Raw genomic sequence first — 24,105 nt, 5'->3', positions numbered from 1 at the left:
CAGGATATATTGAGTGAAAAAAGCAAAATAAAGATTACTGTGTTTGATATACTGTCTTTAAGATAAGAAAAAGGCTGCATTTTAACTTCTTGCATTGCATAGAGTAATTCAGGAAGGAAACATATGGGAAAAAAGTTAAAATCTATAAGGGCTGTTACCTGTAACACTCCTGGGGATGAGGGATGGAGTGGAAAAAGGAGGGGATGGGAGCAAACTTACCAGTGTAACTGGGCATCTGCTGCTCTAATCTTAGGAAGGCCTCATGTTTTCAGATATATTTTTCTATAGGGTTGAGCAGTGTAGGGCATTTGAATGAAGATTAAAATTTGTCATCAGACCTAATCTTGTTGCTTTGCTCAGGACTGTCCCTGATGACCAAATCAGACGAGGATCTATAGCAGAGGTAAAAAGTTGATTCAAAGTCACTGACCAAACCAGGCACAGTGGCACATGGCTGTAATCCCAGGATTTAAGAATCTGAAGCGGGAGGATCACCATGAGTTGAAGGCTAGCCTGGACAACATAGTGTGTTCCACACCAGACTGGATTACAGAACAAACAAACAAAGAAGAAAGAGAAAGAAAAGTCACTGACCAAGATCTCTTCCACTTCCCTGATGCCTGGGTCAGATTTTGTATATTTTTTGGTTAACATTTTTTTCATTTGTGCTTGTGATTAAAAGGCTAGAGGCCAGTGTTTACCTCCAAGAACATGAAACAATATTATTTAAGGAAATGCTGACTACAAACATAGATAAACCCCCCAACTTTCAACGTCTTGGTATGATAAAACTTCCTCACCCACAGGAATCCAAGCCATAGCTGTCCTGCAAGCAGTGATTCAGGAACTCGGGCTCGTTTCATCTTGTGGCTCCACCACCTTCCCTGGTCCTTGCAGAAAAGGACAGAGGGAGGCTCCTATGTGGCGGAGGAGCAGAAGAGCAGGTTAGGACTACATGTGAAGCAGCATGCGATGCGAATATGTGTGTCTGAGCACGTCTCTTCCCTGCAGCTCATGGACCATGTGTCTTCTGTCTCTCCTACCCTTTCATACCCTTTTTGAAAGGATGTTGATCTATTAATGTGCAGTTTTAAAACTGCAAAGCTAGGAAGAACAACAAAAATCATTTACTCAATACTGACATCTTCTAGAAACAAAATCTCAGAGGATATGATGTGCCCCAAATCACTGTGATGCTCGCACAGCTTTACAGACTATAATCGTCTCTAACACTCGATAGTTCATATAAATATCCCATCAGGTGTTTCTCATTATAAAGCTTCATTTCATGCTCTCTCTCCCATCTTAGCATATAGAAATTAGTTTCTCAAAACCTCAAGTTTTAAGAAATTTAGCCCTGCATTTAATGCAACAATTCAAATTATATGGTTACTTAAAAATACCAATCCAGTTCCTGCTTAAAATGGTTCTAGAAACAGGAAACCCACTGCACTGTAAGGTGACCCATCTCATTTAAAAAAATAATTAAGGTTAATAAAGTCTTATTTATACATATTTACAAATTGCCTTCCTGTGACTTCTACTTTGATTTTCCCTTTTGGCGCTACATAGAATGTCTTCTTCCAGGAAGGTAGGCCTAAGGCACTTGTGCCCCACTCCTATCTCTTTGAGTCTAGAGCAGACTTTAATAATCAAACATGGAGATTTCCTACAGAGCCAGGATGGGTTCTCAAAATTCAGTCCAAAACTTTAAACGACTAACACAAGTTGCACAGCATTAGCATCCAAGAAGAAATCTACTTAACATTTCTACTCTCGACTACCTTCTCTATAACTGTCAGCTCATTTACAGCAACATCAAAAATGATTAAATAGGAAGAAATCAAATGAAAGATGTTCGAGAGCTGTACAAAGGAACTTACACAGGTAATTGAGGGAAATTAAGGAAGACCCGAGTAAGTGGAGAATGTATCATGTCCAAAAAATAGAAGATTCAAAGTTGCAAAGATGCCCCCTTTTCAAATTAATTTCTAGATACAATACAGGCTTAATTGGAATCCTAACAGTGTTAGTGTCTGCAAAAAAATTCACAAGTTCATTCTAAAAGAATGAAAATACACAGGGTTCATAATAGCCAAGACGTTCTTGAAGAACAATAATGACACATGCTTGTACTATGAGATGTCAGCACTTGTTATAAAGCGTAGTAATTAACACTTTACTTCTTCCTCTGAACACAATATAGAAAAATAGGACAACATAAGAGAACAGAGGGCCCCAAACAGACTTGCAAATATATGAACATGTGATTTTTAACAAATGTGGCACAGCAAGGCAGTAGGGAGAAAAGTGCTTTTTAATGGACTGCTGGAGTAATTAGAAGCACAATGAAAAAAAAAATTTGATCTCTGCTTCACACTACTCACAGAAATAAATTCCAGGTACATTGTGGAGCTAAATGTGAAAGAAAACATGAACTTTTAGAAAATAATTTAAGTGAGATATACCTCTGGGATATTGGCATGAGGAGCGTCATGGATCCACTTTCTGGCGAAACAAGCAAAGCTGGTAAAAACTTCAAAAACAGCAACCACTTAAAGTCTGGGAAAGGTTCTGAGGGCTTAAAATAAAAAAAAAAAAAAAACCACTGAATCAGGAAAATCTACTAATACTTACTAAGGACAGCTAGAGTCGGGCATTTGAACCATTACCCTGCTCCCACCCTCTCCCCTGACTTCCCACTCAGCTTGGTAGAAGCTTTACTCTGGGTAGGTGGGGCCAAGATAATAGCCCTCTCCCCCTCAGCTCCCAGAGTTCTTCTGTACTCTGGGGGTTGGGGGAGCTACCTGCATTCCTCATCACCCGCCTCCCTCCACCTGCAAGTTAAGGAGGTTAAAATCTAGGACAGTACGTTAGAGATTCAGGATACTTTCCCTTACTCAGCTCCTACCCATAGACAGAGACTGTACTATAGTGAGGCAAATCAGGAAAATGAGGGTCCCAATTACACTTGCCCTCAATTCATGGGGTCAGAAGATCCCTGCTGGGAGGGGCAAGCAATAGGCAGAGGCTGTGGCCCTGGCCAGCACCCAAAGTTGTGGATTATAGAGTTTTTCCAGAAGACAGACAGTAGCAAAACACATCTGTGCTCTCTCCAAAGAAACTAAATTTATGTGAAACAGCATGGAGAAGTTCAGGCCTAAGGTTGCCCCTCAAAACAATAATACCCGTTAGTTATGAGCAACAAGCTCAGCCACAGGCCGGCTAGTTCATCAGTGAGAACCAGGAAAGAGACATCTAAGAAGAGCCATTTTGAATCAGAACAAACATCAGAAATGGTATTAAAAATCACCCCAACCCACTACTGGATCATACCGCCGAGTAATTTATACTCCAGGGCTTGGTCTGAAACAATAGAACAATTAGTGGCAATTAGTGTAGCTTAATTGCTGGGTATAATACCAAAAGAGTAGAGAGCTTAACAGAGAGATCAAGGAGAAGACAAAGAAACTACTGCAATTACTATAATTCTAGGGTTTGGGCCCCAGGCCACATCTCCTGAGGAGTGAAATCAAAGTCTTCATACTATGGATGAAATAGACTTCACTAAAGCAATTTTACTTTCACCAAACAAATAAGCCAACAATAAAAACCTAGAAAAGGGAGGGAGGGATTAGTAGCCAGATTTGCTATTACGTATCACCCAAAATGTCCAGTTTCAATTAAAATTTAGAACATGGCAAAAGAAACAGGAGTATGTGACCCATGTTTTTGGGGGTGCTGCAAGTAACAGAAAATACCTCAGGGAGGGACCAGATGCTAGATTTAACAAAGACTTTAAAATAATCGTTAAAAATGATTCAAAGAGCTAAAATAAAACATGCTTAAAGAAATCATGTAAGGTAAAAAGACACCAAATGGACATTTACAGTGGTGGTGAACCTATGGCATGCATGCTGCAGTGGACTCTTTGTGTCACTGAAAACTCTAACAGGTTCACTGGGTTAAAAAATACAATGGAAACATTCACTAGAGGGGCTCAAAAGAAAATCTGAAATGGCAGAATAAGAATATGCAAACTTGACCAAGTGCTAGTGGTTGTACAGTCCCAAAAACAAAATGAAGAAAGAACCTTGGGACACATGGGATAACTTAAGTGCTCTGATGTATACCTAAAGGAAGTGATAGAAAGAGAGGGGATAGAAAGGAGGAAAAATATGTGAAAAAATAGCAGCTGAAAAACCTCAATCTCCGTACTCAAGAAGCATAACAAATGCCAAACAGGATAAACTCAAAGGGATCCACACACAGACACACCATAATAAAAAGTGCTAAAACCAAAAATGATAACATTTTTAAAGTAGCAAGAGAAAAATGACTTCTACTTACAAGAGAACCCTGGTAAAAACAATAGAGGACTTCTCATGAGAAATTGTGGAGGCCAGAAGGCATGGAATAACATAGTCAAAATGCTGAAATGAAAAACAGCAGCTATCATCCAGGAATCTTATATCCAGCAAAACTATCTTTCAAAGTGAAAGGAAAAAAAAAATACAAAACCTTTCCAGAAAAACAAAAACAGAGAATTCATGGACGGTGTACCTGCTTTACAACAAATACTACAGAATGTGTCCAGCTGAAAGTAAGTAAGCCCAAACAGAAATTCAAATCTATATGAAGGAAATACTTATAAATGTAAACATTCAATTTTACAAGATAGTGTAAAAACATATTTTTCTCTATTCTAACATTTTAAAAGGAAGTGTATGTACATAATTGTGTAGTTGGGTCTGTGATAAGTAGAAATGTAATACTATTTGGTCTTGTATGAAAAGAGGTTAGAAATGCTTTGTGTTTGATAAAGGCAGCATGACCAAATGAGAGGGAGTGAAGCTGTATTGAGTTGGAGAATGAAACTCAAGAACGTGAATCCCTAAGAGACGAATGAAAAGAACTAGAAAAGATAAAGTGAATATAACAAATGCTACAAATGTGTACTTGTTCTGCCTTCTCTATAAGCTTCATTAATAGACATAAGATCATATTATGGAATAATTACCATAACATAAGTATTGGGTGTCTAGGCTCTATAGATGGAATATATAATGTAGATGATAATAGTAGCAAAAAAAAAAAAGGGAGAATAAAGCTGAAGAGGAATATTTTTGGGTTTTGGTGGAGTTAGGTTAGTATGAATCTGAAGTAGATTCTGATCAATTAAGATGTATATGGTAAGCCTTAGACTGCTAGGGCAAGCCCTAGGAAAAGACTAAATTAATGAAAAGAATCATTAAAAATTAAAATTATTACAAATATTCACTGATGGCAAAACAAAGCAGTTAAGGAGGAAAAGACTCAGGATAAAGAAGGTGCTCCTCCAGCGTGCAGTAACTGAGTTTCTGAGCTCTGGAAGCTATACCTGTAGAACTACAGCAGTCCACTGACTCCAGTTTGTAAAACGCAGAGCTAGACTATTTCCAGATCCAGCTGTTTAATGAGAAGAGTTACTGACGTTCTGCTGGTAATTAGTGGCTCACATGAGTGGAGGAAAATGACAGATAGGTACCATTTAAGCAGTACAGTGGTGATGATGACGATACTACAGGTCCATTCTTTGCACATCTATCATTCACCGATAGTCCCCCTCCAGAGCCTTTGATCCTTCCTGGTTTTGGTGCGCGCACACCTGTTTCCATCTGCCAGTGTTGGCATCTGTGCGCAAAGGTTCTCTCCTAAACCCCAGAATATTCTTCCCGTGTCATTCCCTGAAGCAGATCTCAGCTCATAACTCCTAGTAGCTGGTGTATAATTTCCCCCAAACATGTCAGTGCTTTTACTTTTGGTGTCTCATTTTCCCCCTCCAGCAATTCTGGAAGGAAGAAGTTGTGTTAAGCAAGGTTTACAATGGAATGGAATGGAATCGCCACATGGTTTTGTTTCCTCATGTATCCCAAAATATATTACTGCTTGGTATATTATAGATGCTCAGAAAATAATTGATACTTAAGATTAGAAAGTGATGGTCCTATAAATAATTTGATAGGGCCAGGACTTTTATATGGCCTTTTGGATTCAAGTGTAGTGTTCTGTCTGCTATACATTTACAAGGTTGCTGTTCCCAACCCTGTGGTTTCAGATTATGGCTTGCGGAGGAACTTAAAAATTACTTAAATATGCCAGTAACATCAGTCAACCCTACGCTACAGCAGTGTAGGCTTCCGAGTCTATGGAATAGAAAGATTTGTGTAAATATTTAAGATACTTATGGCACAGATTGGCATTTGCTTATGCCACATAGACATTTGGGAATCACACCATCCTCATTTGGAGATGCATGCCCCATGAAGCAGAGATACCTAGTTTTCTTATCTCCAAATGAGTTGGAATATATCCTAGACAGCCTTGTTTGAGTGTTTTTTTCCTCCTAGTTAGCGATGTGAACATCTAAAAGTCAGTTTTCTTGGAGGAATCTCATTCTTTAACATTCTAGCTTGGGCTTTTAAAAAGTCATTTAATAAAGGATGAATTTCTTCAATAAAGGACTCTGAGAGGATTTTAATGAGTTTTGAAAATAAATGGACACTGTAGGTAAAACCATATTTAGAAGTATAAACAACAATAATATCCAGTATTTTTAATCTAGCGAGTAGATTGGATACTAACTCATTAATCAATTTCTCCCCAAGTTATGCATCTTCCCCCAAACGAATGGCTAGTCTCTGAAACCATTTTGATGCTGGAGTACTGCTTTCCCTGAACTCCTTAAAGTCATCAGGCACATTAAAGGATATCCAATTTCATTGGTCTAAGCTGAATGATCGCAATTCATCAAGGCATGAAAAGTCTGTCCAGTCTCCTGGAATATCATTAAATGGTTCAAGGACATTTCTAATCTTAATGATGGCCAAGGGGAAGCAACTATTATGATGATGAATGGGAATGAATATCTGGAAAAAGTTCAAGGCATGTTAGACTTCCAAAGACTAATACATGTTGTTTATCTAAATCATCCAACTGATTAAAGAAACACACAAAGCGCAAGACAGTTAAAAGCAGAGAACCAAATAGGGTTTGACCTACCCTGGTATATTTATCGCTGACCATGTCATGCATGTAAAATGTATTGCCCTACCAAGATGCTGTGTATATAAATCCGGAGGGTCTTTTGAGGCTGATGTTGAGTAATATAGGCTGTCCAGTTTATTGCCTGGCTAAATATTTACATAAAATGAGTTCATTGATGGTAGGGAAGCCTCCATAAAAGGAGTCTTTCAACGTTACTGATTAGTGACAGTGCCCAAAGCTTAGCAAGAGCTGTGCGGTAGCAACATTGGTACTTCTAAAAACAACTCTTGACTTGCTCAAAGTTCTTAATCTCTTATCTGAGTTACAGGTGTGTGTGTGTATGCGTGTGTGCACGCACACGCATGCGTATGTGTATGTGTGTCCAAGTAAGACAAAACCCTCTTGGCCCCAAAAGCAATGCAAAATCTTCAAGGTAAGTGAAAATGCTATGAAGTATACTCCCTAGAGTCCATCTTTGGGGAGTATGTGTCTGTGAAATAAATGCCATTTTTAGAACAGGAAAGTCAGTGCTAGGCTAATTGGGGAAGACTCCTTTCGTATGGTAAAGGCCAGAGAATAGATGCCTTATGCAGGGAATTGTTTTTGGCTGACCTCTCCCTGTGCAGGCAGAGGAAAAGTCAACCACATAGGTGGCTGGGAGAATGTTGGGCGATGGTCCAAAGACATAATCGTAGTAAATATCTTTTCAGTAGGCCTGGGAATGGTGTGTTGTTGGGCTGAAATACTGCAGACACGGCCTAAATAGTTGTTTAGAGATAAGAAGAAATAAGAAGTAAAAAGTAATAGAGAACTTAGAATTATATACTCTATTCACTTAGATTCTTAGACACTTTCTGCTTCTGGTTTTTCTGCTGTTTTTTCTTAGTGTTTCATGGTTTCTCATCTCTTCGTGACCTCTGAACACTGGTGGTCTCAGGCTTGGTTCTCAGCCCTCTTGTCTCAGTCTAACCTTATTAAGTTGAGTCTGATGGCCTTAAATAGCATGCCTCTCAAATCTCCGGCCTGTCCTGCTCCCAGAATTTCAGATTATCTGTTTGACACATGACTGTGATACCCAATAAAGCATTTTCATATTAAAATATCCAAAGGAGAGTTGTTAATTTATATCCCCTGTTCCCTGTCCTCAGCCTCTTCTTCTCCTAGAATTCAACATTTCAATTGATGTCATTCTCATTTTCTCAGTTACTCACGTAAAAAACATCTAGACATGATCTAGTACTCTCTCTTCCTTGCCTACTGCAAATATATCCTGAACCCTAGTATTTCACAACATACCCACAAATTCCAGTCTGGCACAAACTTGTGTTGCCTACACTTCTGCCTCAGACTGGTGTCCACACCCTTCCTACCCCAATTAGTCTCCTCGCCACAGTCAGAAAGAGCTTTGTGAGATGCATAAATCATCACAACGCTCCCCTACTCAGTGCCTTCCAGGGGTTTCTCCCTTAAATTAAGATCAGAACTTTTCACTGTGGCCTGCAAGGTCCTCCACGGCCTGGTGCTCAATCTCTCCACATCCATCTCTTCTCTTCTCTCTAGTTGACTCCGTCTGGCAACAGTGCCCTTTCCTGTGTGCCTCAGCACACCAAGGTTCTACCTGCTATGGGCTTCTTCCTTCTGTGGGGTCTTTACACATATGTGTGACTGTAGCCTGAATGGTAAATGGGGAAAGACCTAATACAATAGTCTCCCCTTATTTCCATTTTTATTTTCTGTGTTTTCAGTTATTCATGATCAACCATGATCCAAAAATATTAAGTGGAAAATTCCAGAAGTAAGTAAGTTTTAAAAGCATAAGTTTCAGGTAATCTTTGTAGCATTTTATTAAAGTTGTCCTATTTTATTAGCTGGTAATCTTTTTTTTTTTTTTTTTTGGTTTTTCTCCGGTACCAGGAACTGAACTCACGACCTTGCGCTTGCCAGGCAGGCGCTTTTGCCGCTGAGCTAAATCCCCAGCCCCTAGCTGGTAATCTTTGTTGTATCTGATTTAGAAATGAAACTTCATAACCAGAGGTTATATATGTACTAGGAAAAAACTTAGTACATACAGGGTTCAGTGCTATACATGATCTCAAGCCTCCACGGGGGAACCTGGAATAATTCCACGATGTGACACACACACATAGCACACATAGCACAGGAGCATGCTGCGGGGTGAAGACACAGGAGCAGGCTGACTCAGAAAGGTACCTCTTAATGTGGTCTTGAGAGATAAAGTAAGTAGGGCATTTAATAGACAGCAGACTACTCTAGGTTACTTCACGTGTTCTAGATGGACACAGCTGTTTTAAAGTTGGTTTCTTTCAAGGGTCAGATATATAGACTTTAAATTCAGAGTCTTGGGGTTTCAGCCCAACTGTCTTTGGCCCATGGACAGAAGGAGCAAAGGACAAGCAGCAGTAGGTCAGGTGGACCTGTGCTGTTTATCTTGGGTCACCACAGCACAAAAGATGTGGGGAGAACTGACTAGACCATGTTATCATCTACCCTCTTGCAGAAGCCGTGAAACTATTGGTCTCCATTTTCTTTCTTCTGTAGAGAATTGTCTATATGTGTCTGTTGATTGTTGTCTTCTCAAAAAAGATCAGGGCAGTTGATCAATCAAAGATGAGTATTACTTATTGTCATAAGGGATAACACTCCTTTAGAAGATTCTTAGAAGAGGTCAAAGTCAGATACGGAGCAAGAATTTCATATCTGGTTTGGAGTGCTGCGGCACGCCTGTCACAGTGGAGGATTCCAAGTGGGCAAAGCTCATGAATTAATAGCTTGGGACTAAAGGACACAGAAAAGTGAGGATTCTATAGCAAATCATCCTTAGTTAAACAATAAGGTCCACCCTCAGGTACTACCTGTTGACTTGAGAAGGAGGGACTGATTGAATGTTTGAAATAATAAGCGTTTAGGGAGCTCCTGGAGAAAAATGATGTTATTTACTGGGTAAGAATTTTCTGCAACAAACAGTAAAGTTATGTTGATGTAGGCTTAGTTCTGATAGTTATCAAACTGTAGGCAGCTCCTCAATTGCAAAACCCAGTTCCCCAAAACTAAGTGTAGAAATGCAGGTCACTTCTGTGAGCTTTACAGGCTGAATGAAGTGATTTTGCTTTACCACAGTGGCTCATGTTGTTAATTGTTAAATCTGGGCAAACCATAGACATGACTGGGGGATCACCTGCTACATTCTACGGGTTAAGCCACGGAGCCTCCTATAATCTCAGCATTCCATCCTGGAATCAAGATACAGAACTGTGATGTAGCCTGTTTACATCCCGTGGGAATCGAGAGTGGGAGGAAGCACCAACCACGTGCTACAATAATAGCAGATGATTCTTAAGGAGCTCCTCGCCCTTGGGAAGCAGCAGGAGTTGAGTTACAGGCAAGTTTGCACAGGGCGTCAGCATGGCTGTTTTGGTGCCACTATGAAGATCTTTTGGACTTAGTGGGTATCCTTGATGAAGATAAACAAGACTGGAGACCTGGGAGAAGAGAGCAGAAAGCACTCTCAGTGGTAGTTAACTACAGCTAAATTAAGTTGTCATTTCTCCACCAATCAGATTTGCCAGCTACATCAAGAACCATTCACCTGGCTAAAAAGGAAGCTAGAGCCAGTCCATAAAGCTTTCCAAAGCCACCATCACCATTATGTTACATACAGTTGGCAGCCAAGGCTTGGCACGCCAGTGCAGGAGGAAGCCTGCTGAGGCTTGTGCAGTTCCTGAGAGCGGCATGTACGGAGGGTAGGGATGTAGGAAACTTTCTAGCCATGGAAAATAAACATCTCACCTCCTAAAGGGTGCGATCCTGAAAACATCATGGAACAAAGACTCAGTATTGCGAGCTGAACCAAAATTTTCCCAGAAGGGAGTGGGGAGCTTGAGCCTGGCTTCCCCTCTCTTCCCTTGCGTAATATCGTCATTTCGTCTGGGGGTAGTGTGTGCAGAAGGGAGCCTTTAGCAAGATGGCTGTGCCGCAGTTTATGACTCCCCTCAGCACCTAAATCTTTGCTCTTGATTTATAGCCCAGTAACCATAATTTCTTTATCCTTTCCAAAAGTTTCTTTTTTTCCTCAAAATATATGGCCATAATTTAAAAATTAACAAAATACTCCCACATAGCAGGGCCTTGCCCCTTCTTACCAGCAAGTCGTACTTCCCAAGACCCACTTTCATCTCTTTTAATTTTCCTCCTGATATTTATCATGATTTGTTCATATTCTTTCTGAATTTATCCAGTTTTAGACTCTGTGTGTTGACTTCCTGCTGTGTTAGGTAAAAACATAAAACCTTTTATACCGCCTCTCTTTTTCCAATTTTCATAGAGATTGATTGTCACTGTTCATACTATGATTGTCAAACATGGTTTACACCAGAACCAAGTTTGGCACTATGGTTATCTTCCTTGCAAAATACTTTTTTTTGTTTGTTTTTCACTTGTAGAGTTTTCTGTGTCCCACCTGAATTTTTTTCTCCATCAGATCTGCCAAAACTCTTTGATAATTTTCCCAAAACCCTAGACATATAAGATCAGATCATTAATTTATTCTACTCTGCAGACCTTCCTTCCAGAGCCCCCTGTCCTGTTCCATTGTGATCTTTACGGATGTGGTACAGATAGCATTCTGAAATTTTTCTTTCTCATCACCCTGTAACTTCCCTTTCTGGATTTTCACGCCTTCTACTTCCTTAACTTACTATCTTATAGTGTAGAATTATGAACTCTAGTGGCTTCCAAAGAAAGAGCAGAAGGGACGCAATCATTTTTCAGTTTAAGGCATGAATACATCTTTATTCTCCTCCTCACAATTATTTACAATTTGCTCATACTTGGATTCCTGGTGAAAACTGAATTGCTTCGTTGTCTTTTAGCATAGTTGCTAGTCTGGTGAAAATCTCATTTCCAATCTCTAACATTTCTCTCTCTTTGGGTGTAGATTTCAGGATCTTCTCTCTATTTCAGTGAGCTTCAGAGTGCTGGGCACTATGAAAGCCATTTGCCCACACGTGTGCTGTAATGTTACATGATTTCACCTTGGGGCACGGATGGCTAAACGTTTTTTTTTACAATATACACATGTCCTTACTTTCGTGTTTCATGGATGGTACTGCAGAAGTTGAACTAAGAAAATGAAGTGAACCACATTGAAGTAAGTAATATGTAATAGCAGAGGGGTACAGACAAGGCAAAAACCTATAAAGAAGGTTCTTAAGTGGTTGATGTTTGAACAACAATATAGTACAGAAAGGAAGGAATTTTTATTACATTCAGTGACAATATTCCATGTAGAATAAACAGCAAGAGCAAAGCAACACATACCTGGTAGGGAAATTGCAGGTCCCTCTGAATGTGCAAAGAGAAGTGATCAGGGCTTCAATTATAGGGATTCCGGTGTCTCCTTGAGTATTCTTATTTTTTAATGTTGTCTTAAAACAACAACTCAGTATTGTCTTAAAACAACAACAGGGTCTGATAGGCAGCATGATTACTTTTTGGGGCTGACCCAAACTAAAGTCAGCATCATGATTTGCCCTTGAATTGTTTATGACAACTTAAAAGGAATGCAGACCAGCTACTACCCAGGAAGTTCTGTGTATCTCCTGATACCACCCCAGAATGCATACTCATCACGTATTGGACTAGTTTGTTAAAAAGAATAGCAATTTATTTGGACCCAAGTCTCAGAAAACCTCAACGAACATCCATGCAATGAATTTTTGATTTCTCATCGTTTTAGATATTGTTCTTTCTGTATCAGCACAAGCCTGAGATGCTCAACAACAAAACACAGAAAGCGTGGTTTTCTGTGGTCATACTGCCCTGTACAGTGGCTGCCTAACATTATGGACATTTAGAACTAAATACATTAAAATTAAATGAAATTAGAAATTCAGTTCCTTAGTCACATTAACCGCCAAGAGCTTACTAGTCACACATAGCTGAGAGACAGAGAGAGAGAAAGAGAGAGAGAGGGAGCAGAGAAAAGACATACCCTTCAAATATATGTCCTACTTCTTTCAGCTGGGCCACACCTCTATACAACCCATTCACCTGTGAATGAATCAATGGATTGACCCATTGGTGAGGTTGGTGCCTCATAGTCCAGTCACCTCTCTAAGCTTCACCTTAGAACACTGTTACACTGGAGCTCAAGCTTTCAATGCTTTGGGAAGCATTTCATGCTTAAACAATAGTGTACAGCTTCTGCATTTAAAGAAGATTTATATGGAGTCCTAATATTTTGAAGCTATTATAAATTCCATTTTTAAAAATTTTTGATTTTCCGTGATCAATGGCTAGTTTTTATGTTGGCCTTTCATCTTGTGACTGTGATCATTAGTTCTAGGGAATGTTTTGTAGATTTCTTGCAAATTTCTACATAGACTATCATGTTCCCTGTGCACGAACAGAATTTTCCAGTATAAGGATGTGGGTAACAATCTGCTGAGAGATCAGATAAAAATTTCCAATCATGTAAGACAAAGATGTGTACCCTGGTCCTTTTCTTTTTCCACTTCTGGTTTTGTGATTTAAAGTCTTTTTAAATGCATGCTTTTCTTCCAGGCCCTCAGACAAAGGACTTTTGTGGAAACAATCTCCCAATAAAATGTTCCTATGACAAGTGTGGTTGTGGTGACTCGGTCCTTGTGAATATTAACTGCTCTAAAGTCAACTTTGCTAGATACCCTCAAAGATTTATAACATCATACACTGCAATCCTTGAATAAGTTACTCCCAATAGCTACTTGAGGATCACTGTTGCATCTTTCATATTTATAGTGACAGAGTGAAACTGGAACCCAACACCCTCATCACTCTTCTGATAATGGAATAAGGAGCATCAGTCTCAGCAACAAGACGGCTATGGAGCCAAGGAGAAAGGGGCTGACATTTCTGATCTGTCAAAGCCCCAGGAACCAAACCCCAGCTAGTGTCTTCCAGACACTGAGGTTCCATCATTTGTTTATCGGAAAATGGCCCTCCCACCACTGGCTGATCCCTCAAGGATTTTCAAACAGCTTAGCCCACACAAATGACAGGCTGAAGTTAACCGTACTGCTCTAATTGAGGACTGTCAAAAATACCAACATGCAGGAGGTAGCAGGACATGGGTGTTTTGCACGTCAGAATTTCTATGATGCACTTGATCTGCGGTGGGTCCGGAATTGTCTTGGGGAATAAGAAGGAAGGTGAGGGAAATATTTCTCTAGGGCTGTCTTAGCTCCCATGCTGTGTGTCATTAATCTGGCAACAAAACAGGAAGCAACGTAGAAGCTTAGAGCCAAAAATAAAGCCCAAGTGCCATGTCCGGAAGTGTTGAAGACCAGACAAAGGGAGTCTTTTAATTAGGACTTACCAGCTGTACAAAGTCCATGGAGCCAGAACTGGGTGCTCTCTGGCCTGCTGTATACCACCCTACATGCTGTCAGGAGCTAAAAATTCACATCATTTGAAGGAACAGAAAAAATAAGCCACCATGAAATCTCTGGAGAGAGACAGCCTTCCTAAGTTTCTTTTCTAGGAATGCATATCTATGACCAGACTCCACCAAATCTAATCTCTCTGCCTCTTGGTCTCTATTTCCATTTTAGGGAGGCTTCCAAAGAGTTCCAGGAGCCATTGGTAGGAACCAGGTTTATTGTTTTCTTCATCAATAGATACCAACATTTGGTCACTTCTGAACTTTTGACATGCATACAATCATTTATCTTAAAACCTAAAGAAACTTATTGTTTTCCTTATTAATAAGGGCAACACGCAGATGCTGTAACAAAGTGGAAATAGAGAAAGTGCTGTTAACTCTTTGTTATGTACCCTTAAGAGCTGAGTTTCTCGATGTTACCGTTACCCTGATTGTTTTGCCTGGTGGTTCTTTGCCGCAGAAACCTGCTCTGTGCAAAGTAAGGTGTATATTTAGCAGTGTCTCTGGTCCCTACCCACTGGATGACCATAACAACTTCCTCCCCACTTCCCACTCCTGTTGAGACAACCAAAAATGACTCACAACATTGCCAAATGTCTCCTGGAGTTGGGGACAAAGAGCTCTCAGAACCGCTGCCCATATCATTCCAGCTTCAGGAAAGGTTTAGTGACTGAATTTTTACAGCCCATTTCTCTTCCCCTGCAGGAGGCCAGATGACACAGAAATACAAGCAAGTGAGGAAAATGTAATAAATGTTATCAGCTTGGCTAATCATTCAAATCATAAGACCAGGGTGCAGGGTAAGCCTGGCTAGTTTCACTTACGGCAATCAGAGGAGCTGGAAACAGAAAAGAGAGATGTGGTAGGACTTCTCTTTTACACAAAAAGAGGTTGAAGCCTTGGGCGAACCATGAGCCAGGAATGGGGAAGACTGTTGAAGCAGAAGGATTCCCCATGTACTTGCGGACCCATGCAACCGGTAAAGGTAGATCACTCTCTTGGTTGGAGGATCAGCTTCTTAGGTGGGCACTTCTTCCTTAGTGCCCCTCAGAGGCTAAGTAGCCCTTGTTTCATGAGTCAAGCAGGAATGTGGGGGCCAGGCAAAGCAGGGCTCCCCAAAACGGTTCCTTTCTATGAAGCATAAATACACACAGGTGTTTTAGGGATGCACGTAACAACCCCTTCCTCCCAAACACACATCACATGCCACAGTGCTTTGCTGTCTTCTCAGCATTGCTCTGTACACATTGTACACAGCACATTTTCCAGTTGCTGCTTCAACACTTTTCACATTAAATTATTTAAGGTAGAATTTTAAATGGTTCTATATTGCTTCTTTGTACATAACATATGTGGCCAACTCCTTTCTCACTTTTCTGAACACATTTGAACATTTAAGTGGTAAAGACTACAAGGTTGAGCTCACTGCTGATTGCCTACAGGAGAATTATCAGAAGTGGAAGGATGCTTGCAAAGGTTGTGTATTGAGATGCCCTTCTGGAAAGGAGCCCCAAAATAAAAGTTGCTGAGGAGCTAAGATAACTACGGCATAGATCAGTAGCGCGACTGAGCAGTGCCTCATGTATGTACTGGGCTTTCTGAAGCCCGGAGGACTGTTGACATCTGAGGCTCAGTTCCAAAGGCTGCAGTGCTAACGTGAGTTTTGGTGCCCCCGGCAGCTGGGGTCTCCAAGGTCCCCAGGAAGACTCCTCTCTTGTCCTTGGATGCCCTCTGCTCCTGGCATACCATATAGGCCTTGCCCCTGGCACAGTGCTGTGGACAGAGCCTCTGCCACCTTCTGGATCTGCCTAGTGATGTGGTCAGGTTCATGTTCACTGGGTGGGAGCTCAGCTGGAGAGAGGCCGTGGTGCGGAACCATCTCCAGGCTCCCTGGAGCTGCTGCCCGAATTGTTGGGGATAGCGGTCACTTGAGTACCTTGCGGTCTTTACCAAAACCTAGGCATTCACATGCTCATTTTGGTATTTCCGATCTGAGGATCCCGTGAGGAATTGTTCCTGGGATTTACTGACAGTCCTTTTGGCCAAGATGTTCCTAGAAAAGTCAGCTTTACCCAGGGTAAATTTTAAACACTAGTACCAGTTAAATACCATCTAGAAGTCAAAAGCTCGCTCTGTTCTGGGAGACTTTGTATCTTTATTTTTTTCCTTGTCTCTTTCTTCCGCAATTTAAACATGACCCCAAAAGGCACTGTCTAAGTCCTGCAGCAGGAGACAGCCAGCTTGCCAATGTTAATATTTGTGTTTGGAAGCAAGGCTCCTGTGAAACAGGCAGTGGCCCATGAGCTGCCTCCGAGGCATCTCTTAGCTAGTGTGTTGGCCGAACAATCCTCTTCTTCATCCGTTCTTTATAGTTTGGGAGGGAGCTAAGTGTTTTCATAGGAAGAGAATGTCTGGGTGTGAGGAAGTTGGGGCAGTGTGGGGTCTGTCCCTTGGGTCCTACTCAACATCTCTAACTGCCCCCTCCAACCTCAGATGACTTAGAAAAACTGACTGGGTTTGAGAAACAGTGAACGGATGGGGTTGGCTCAGTGAACAAGTCCTGCTGTTCCACCTCCTCCAAACCCCCTGCCAGGGTCCATCCTCCTGAGACACTGCCGACTCTGTTCTGCAGGCACCCGCTTACGTCGCTTGGCTGGGAAATGTGTGTGCTGGGCCTCCCTCCCTCTTGCAAAATGAATACCTGCCAGGGCAGGGCCAGTGCCTGGCACTGGATGCATGCGAGGATGTCCAACTCAGAACAGCCACTCGCTTTACCCTGTCACTCATGGAAATGAGGGATGGTCAGCCTGGCTTCCGTATCACCTCCCTCCACAAGCCAGGTCCTTGGGGCCTGCTGCTTGGAGGTGGCCCTTCCTGGCCATTAGGGACTCCTGCAGCAGAAGGCATTTTGGTCAAAAAGTACAGCTGACGTGGACAGAGACGTCAGCCAACAAAATTCCCTGTGTTGTCTTCCTGCTTTGAAAAGTCAGCATGTGCACCAATAAGGACTGAAGGGATGTAAAAATTGGTTAAGAGTGGATGTAACTGGAAATAATTACTTTTAACTCTAGTTTCTTCATGTTCTATAATGGGAATTGTCCTTATTATTATTTTTTTTTTTAAAGGAAAGGGACTTGAAAAATATTTCCCATTTTAAAAGGTGAAATCAGGGCAGGTGAGTATTTCTTGGCCTCCGGCCTGGTGAATGTCTGTGAACACACACAAGCTAGGGGTGGGGTGGGAACAGTGGACACTGGGCGTGATTTGCTGTGGGAGGCTGATTGCTTTTCATAAAGTTGAACCCAGCAGAATCCTGGAAGATGTATGTAGCACCCCCAATTTGCCTCAAGCTAAAGAAAACTTGGAGGCCATAGGGCCAGTTTCTGGGCCTGCTACTGCCATTAATCATATCACCTGCTTGATATGAACCCACTATGGAGTGCTTGAACCCACTCTGGAGTGGACACAGGGTCTCCCAGATATAGGACCAGCAGAGTGGGCAAAGGGTAGAGAGGGAATATAAATCCCTGGGGGACAGGAGAAGGCAGAGGATGCTGGAGAACTTGGCCTCTGGGGGCTTCCACCCTCACACTTGATAGTGACCCATGAGCTAATCTCACATTTTCTTCCCAGGAAACTGAATGTTACCAGAGATAGCCAGGAGATCTTTGGGAGACTAATGAGATTACTCCAGGAAACCTTCCCTGGGTACAGATGATCTCTACAGCCAGGTCCTTCTCTGGTTATAGATCTCTCCTCCCATTCCCTTCCCTTAAATTAATTGCCACCTTTTATCAGGATCTGAAAAATCTGATCTTACATGTCTTGTGATGGAATACTTTGGCAGGCTACTTCCTGGCTGGTCACAATTCTCTTCAGCCCTGGATGAAATTCCTGCTGGTGTTGCACAATCAAAAAGTCAACTGAAAACAGAAGACAACAGTCTTTAAGAAAAACAAGATGGGATCAGCATGGGATGGAACGTTGACAAAAGGGAGGAGATAGGACATTCACAAACCGGGCTAGCAGTGGGACAGTGTATTAGTGAGGTATCCATATGGAAGAAGCTGGGTGGGCTGGGAGGGCCAGCGGAGGGGCTTGCCTAGACTTGGTGGTGGGTCTGGAAAATGGGGCTGATGGTTAGACTTGGTAATTCTGCTGAGTTCTTGATTCCCCAGGAATGCACGCTGTTCGTTGGGGTCCCTAGACCTAGTCACAGCCACCTGCTGATGCTTTGCAGTGGAGAGTCACCAATGAAAGAAAGGGGTGTGGAGCTATAAGAGGTAGAAGCACCCATCTCAGAGACCTGCAGCTCAGCCCCCACATCACATCTCCAGACAGGTACTGGCCATCCTCGGATTAGAGCTCTCCTAAGCAAAGCAGGAACCACAGTGCTTGGCCCAGATCCCACTGCCTCCAAGCAATGAAACGGAGCCAGCAGTGTTAAGAGTAGAAAGAAAGCAGATACATTTCTTTTGTTTGTCCCTCAGTCCAGGTATGGTTTGGGGAGTCTCCTTGGCTTTTGAATTTGGAAAATTTCCCTTGAGGAAGAATCGAACTCAGCATTGTCTCTGGAGCCAAAAGCAAATAGCTGAGGAGTGAGGCCCAAGAGGGCCATTTCCACCAGCCAAACCATGCTTGCCCGGGGCGCTGCAGTGCCTGCTCGCTTGGCGATCCACGGAGCTGGCCCCGTTTTGGTGGAGGCTCTGGCCTCCCCGTGCAGGCCTCAGGCGGATCTGATCCTGGCCTCCACTGGACCTCATTTAATGCCTGTGTGTGGGCGAGAAGATTGGACGAGACATTGCTCACTTTGCCTACTCACACAGGAATGCCACCGAGCAAGTGGGACTCTGCCTCAGGTAAGAGGCCAGTGGGAGAACGTTTGCCCCCACTAGCTAGGACCCTTCCCTGACCCTTCTACTTCTGAGCCATGTTGCAATATTTCCCCAGGAGAAGGCTCTGTTCCAGAGGCTCAGCCAGGAAAGCACATGAGAACAATTTTTTTTGCTCTTTTTGAGACATTCCTTCCTGCCTCCCTGTCAGCCACATCCTCCACTTTCTCCTTGTCCCAGCCCCAGGTGGGTTTTTGGAAGGGGCAAGAAGTAACAGCAGTGGGGCAGTCACCACCCCTACCCTGGTACACACACATAGAGAAGCACGGTGTTGAGAATGTGAACCCTTTCCTTATCCCTGTGCAGAGGAGACAAGACAATATGGTTCCATCAGATGGGACATCCCAAGGCCCTTTATGACCTTTTGTATCCTGTATGAAACCTCCAGGCTTGTAAGCATGAGCCAGACGTTGTTGCTGTGGACAGGAGTTCCACAAGTTCCTTGCCTGGGACTGTATCCTATTAGCTGACCGGTGAGCTGAGCGGGTCATGCCTCTGACTTGCTTAGCCCTGGCTGTGGAGAAACTCCAGGCACCTACGAAGGAAGATCATCCACTTAGGGAAGGCCCAGGGCCTGTCACTGTCTCTTCTGACTGTGTTTCCACCAGTTCCAGGGCTTCTGACCACAAGAGTCTCCCCCACAGACCCTCTTATTACACATGGCAGACAGAGCCGAGCCATTCTCTTGGAAAGAAACATCCTGCAAATAGCTAGCAGTCAAAACAAGCACAAAAACAAACAACCCATGCAGACCTGCAAATGTGCCCTGCTGGGAAAAAAAACCAAACCTTGTCTGGGTTTTGGGCAAGGAAGATCTGGGAAGGCCAGCCCACATGCGTGGCTCAGGAGAATGGGCTGAGCACTGTAAGCAATTGCCAGAATGGCTGCACCTTCTTCCTAGCCTTGCGTGCGACATCGTTCCTGTCATCAGGAGGGGGCGTCTGTCTCCTCACCTGCAGAGCCTGTGCTGGACCTACTTTGATTCTAGAATGTGGAAGAAGCGAGCATATGCCACTTTTGAACCAGGAGCGTCACACACTTTCTCTCACTCTCCTGGGACCTCTGGGAACAAATTCAAGCAGGCCTGCTGCACGATGTGGCTGATCAGCCCATTGCACTGACCTACTGCCACCCAACAGACGCATGAGTGCAGCTGTCTCGGAACACCAGGTGACTCCCCCTTTGATCACAGACACACTAGGGAGCCCATGAGTAGCTGAGCAGCTTGGATGAGAAGAACCATCCATCCCATTTACTGAACGTTGAAAATAAAGAATGATAGTTTTTTAAACTACCGTTTTGGGGTAGAACTCATATCCCAACTCTGTATGATTACTCTGAGGATCATGCAGAATAGTGTGACACTATACATGTGCTGGAAATGTTAGTTGAATATCATTACAGTTATAGAATTGGAAAAGGCCACAGAGATTATAAAAATATGCATAAAAATACAAATATGAGCTTCCTTTCTCAAACTCATTTAATCCTTGAAGTATTTTACCTCCTGTTGAAAGAGGACTGAGATCCCAAGAAGCTAACTTGTCAAGAATCTTACCTAGGGGCTGGGGATTTAGCTCAGTGGCACAGCGCCTGCCTGGCAAGTGCAAGGTCGTGAGTTTGATTCCCGGTACCGGAAAAAAAAACCCCAAAAAAGAATCTTACCTAGTAATGGCGCAGCTAGATTCAAACACACTCCTGCATGATTCAAGGCCATGTTTTTCATTACTGGGATAGAAATTTTGCTTCATCTACTTAAAAACTATGTCTGAGGCCTGCTCACCCAGATGAATGAGAGATATTGAAAAGGAAAGGTTAAAATAGCTCACGTCTATAGGACTGAGAAAAGTCAGCAGCCGTATTCTCTGGTGTGTGATGTCATGTGAGGAAGCAAGTCCAAATTGTACCACAGATATGAGCCCGGGTGACTTCCTTGGGAAATGATCTTGCTTTCAACTTGGCTAAAAATTTCACTGGCTTTGAGAATGAAGAGCTTCTGTTTCCTCCTGCTCCAAGCTGTAGGTTTGTGCATTTACTGAAATTTATTGTAATTTGTCTGATATAAAGAGAAGCATTTAGAGTCGCAATATTTGAATTGAAGCCCTACCTACTTCCTATGAAGATTAGTGTTATGACATAATGACAGCTGATGTGACATAAGAATATCAGTTATTGTTACTATTACAATGATTAAAATTGTTACTGAAGTTGAAAACATTTGGGGTTAAACAAAAAGACACGTATCAGACTTCCTCCAAAAGCAAATAGCAATGTATTTTGGTATGGTGGAGTTTTTGCTAGGGGTTTGAGGGTACCACTTAAGAATGCTCTGCACATAATAGTAAAATCAACTAGAAGTAGTTAAGTAGACAATAATTTCTTTTCTTTTCTTTCTTTCTTTTTTTTTTTTTTTTTTTTTCTAGTACCAGGGATCAAACTCACAACCTTGCACTTGCCAGGCAGGTGCTGTGTTGCTGAGCTATATCCCCAGCCCTAAGTAGACAATATTTTCATGGCTAGAGGTGGTGCTGACATTGGTGGCATGGTTGCCTACTCTGTCACATGTGTGCTGACTTTTGTCCTGGTGTTCACTTTCTTGTGGTGTCAAAATGGCTGCTGTAATTCCAGTTAGGGAGGACAGACAGAAGAATCTAGAATTTTCTGAGAGGCTGTCCCCCCTTACATACTCTTGGACTCTCATTGGCAAGAAATGTGTCTTATGAGCACCTAAACTGCTAAATCGTATTCACCTTTTTGAGACACTATAGTAGAGAGACTCAAGTGAGAAAATACTTAAGAATGTGTTGGTCTAACTACCAACAATGATGTTATTGGAAAATTTGAGTATTTAAAAATTTGAGTGTTTATTGTTTATTTGCTTGATTGTTTTTTGATTGTGGCTTCTGATGGTACAGATACTGTATTTTTGTAGGAAGAGAGAAAACACTAACAGCTGTTATTTTTAAAGGAATCAAACACAACATTTGAACCTATTGAGCATGATCCAGGGATGTCCTGATCACATGTGTGCAGAGTCTAGCGACTGCCTTTCCTCTTCAAAATTAAGCAAAAGATTGATGCTGAACACTTATGAAAAGTCCACACACTGATGCATGTGGGGGAGCAAGAACCATGTCTACTTTGGATTTTCTGTACATACCCTATGCAGATCACATTTTGATTGTTGGTTTCTGTGAAGGTAATCATATTTAAGCAAAGAACAAATCCCTTGGGAAAATAAGAGATCCTTTCAAAATTGCCAATGGCCAAAAGCTGGGGAAAAGTTTATAATCAAAATTAGGTTCTTTGAATCTAGTGTAAAAAATCACCAGCTGTTATTGACAAAGTGGCTGCTAAACAAATAAAGAAGGTGAAAAATGACAGTACCAGGAGATGTTGCAATCTGCAACATGTTATGGATTAGCTGGTGTTGTCCTCACCAAAGAGACCAGTTGTAGGGAAAGGGTAAGAATGTGGCTTGATTTAGAGCTGATGATATCATGTGTCTAGTTACTGAAGATCAAAAGAAAGCTTGCCTATAAAACACTGCTAATGACATGAGCGCCAAGGCTAGACTCCACTTGGGTGTGTCAAAGGGAAGGATGGCTGTGAAGCAGCCAATGGGCTATGACTCACAGGACACTCTCTGGGGTGTGTCTGTAGCCATGTGACTTCACATCCCCCCCCCACTCCTCACACTCTGCTGCTTTATCAATTGTGTATAAGCACTCCCTTAAATTCTTGGTGGATCGGTAGTCAAACAGCTCTTTTCTTTTTGTATTACTAGACGTTAATTCTTTGTTTTAGGCTTTTGTGGAAAGTGACTGTTTTGCACGAGTATGTGCTTGTGTGTATATGCACGATTGCATGTGTGCTGGCGTCTGTACTCGTAAGGGTGGTGGCGCTGGGGAGAGTCGAAAGGCAACTGACTTTCAAATTCCCACTCCCAAATTTTAATGTCCTGTCTGTGGTGACCAAATATCATTTTCCTGAGACCAGAAATGGTGCTTGAACAGTGGGCTACCCTTTTCTGGAAGATTCTGAGAAACACTGCGGGCCCTGTAAATCAAACAGATCTGAGAAGTGAATGTCACACTTTGCAGTGAGGAGTCAGTGTGTGAGGGACGACAAAATGTCTCAGCGTGAAATCTCACTGAAAGAAAATTCTCGCAACCTACTTACTGTTTTTTGGGTCTCGGAAAATCTCCATCACTGTAGGACTTTTTATCCTGTGTAAGGACACATTCCTTCTTAACTCGATGGAAACCGTCGGCCTTGCTCAGCTGCCTCCTGTCAGCTCCATGTGTACCCAATTCCCGCAGAATTCCTATTTATAACACGACAGAGGTGCTGAAGAGCTGTCAGAGCCACACCAAAGCTAAACTGAAGCACTCACATTTCCTTTCCTTCTGGCCTCTGGTTACTGAAAACATTTGCTGAAAATTGCTGTCCCACTCAAGAACTGTCAAAGGTAATTGTGTTGCACAAAAGTTACCGAGAAGCATGAAATAACATGGTTACCACCTGGCGACCCAGTTAATGGAACCTGTCTGATAGGCCGCCAAGCCTGCCACATGTGAACACACCACTTTCTGTCAGAAAACCACGACGGCATACATTGGGGAGGAAGAGATGGATTGGGGGCCTCTTAGTGGCAATTTAAGATACAAATCCCCATGTAAAGAGCAGTTGTCAGGTCACCAAATCTGGTGAGGTCCATGGTTCCGGGAACGGCAGCAAAGGGGG

General features: G+C 42.3%; 1 long non-coding RNA gene across 2 annotated transcripts; it reads right to left on the bottom strand.

The window, feature by feature from the left end:
- Window positions 1-505: 505 nt before the first annotated feature.
- Window positions 506-23,719, bottom strand: LOC102030068. Of its 2 annotated transcripts, XR_001233188.1 has the most exons (8): window positions 23,542-23,719; window positions 18,288-18,390; window positions 15,292-15,598; window positions 15,050-15,166; window positions 10,223-10,526; window positions 2,469-2,581; window positions 801-917; window positions 506-542 (listed from the first exon to the last, which is right to left on the bottom strand). It is a non-coding gene; the product is annotated as an uncharacterized LOC102030068 (long non-coding RNA). The 2 variants fall into 2 exon arrangements; XR_260312.2 differs by lacking the exons at window positions 15,050-15,166; window positions 15,292-15,598; window positions 18,288-18,390; window positions 23,542-23,719 and adding an exon at window positions 12,364-12,731.
- Window positions 23,720-24,105: the final 386 nt, after the last annotated feature.

Source organism: Chinchilla lanigera, unplaced genomic scaffold, assembly GCF_000276665.1.
Source record: "Chinchilla lanigera isolate Chin_1 unplaced genomic scaffold, ChiLan1.0 scaffold00014, whole genome shotgun sequence".
Classification (NCBI taxonomy): Eukaryota; Metazoa; Chordata; class Mammalia; order Rodentia; family Chinchillidae; genus Chinchilla; species Chinchilla lanigera.
This window is presented reverse-complemented; position numbering and strand designations above follow the sequence as displayed.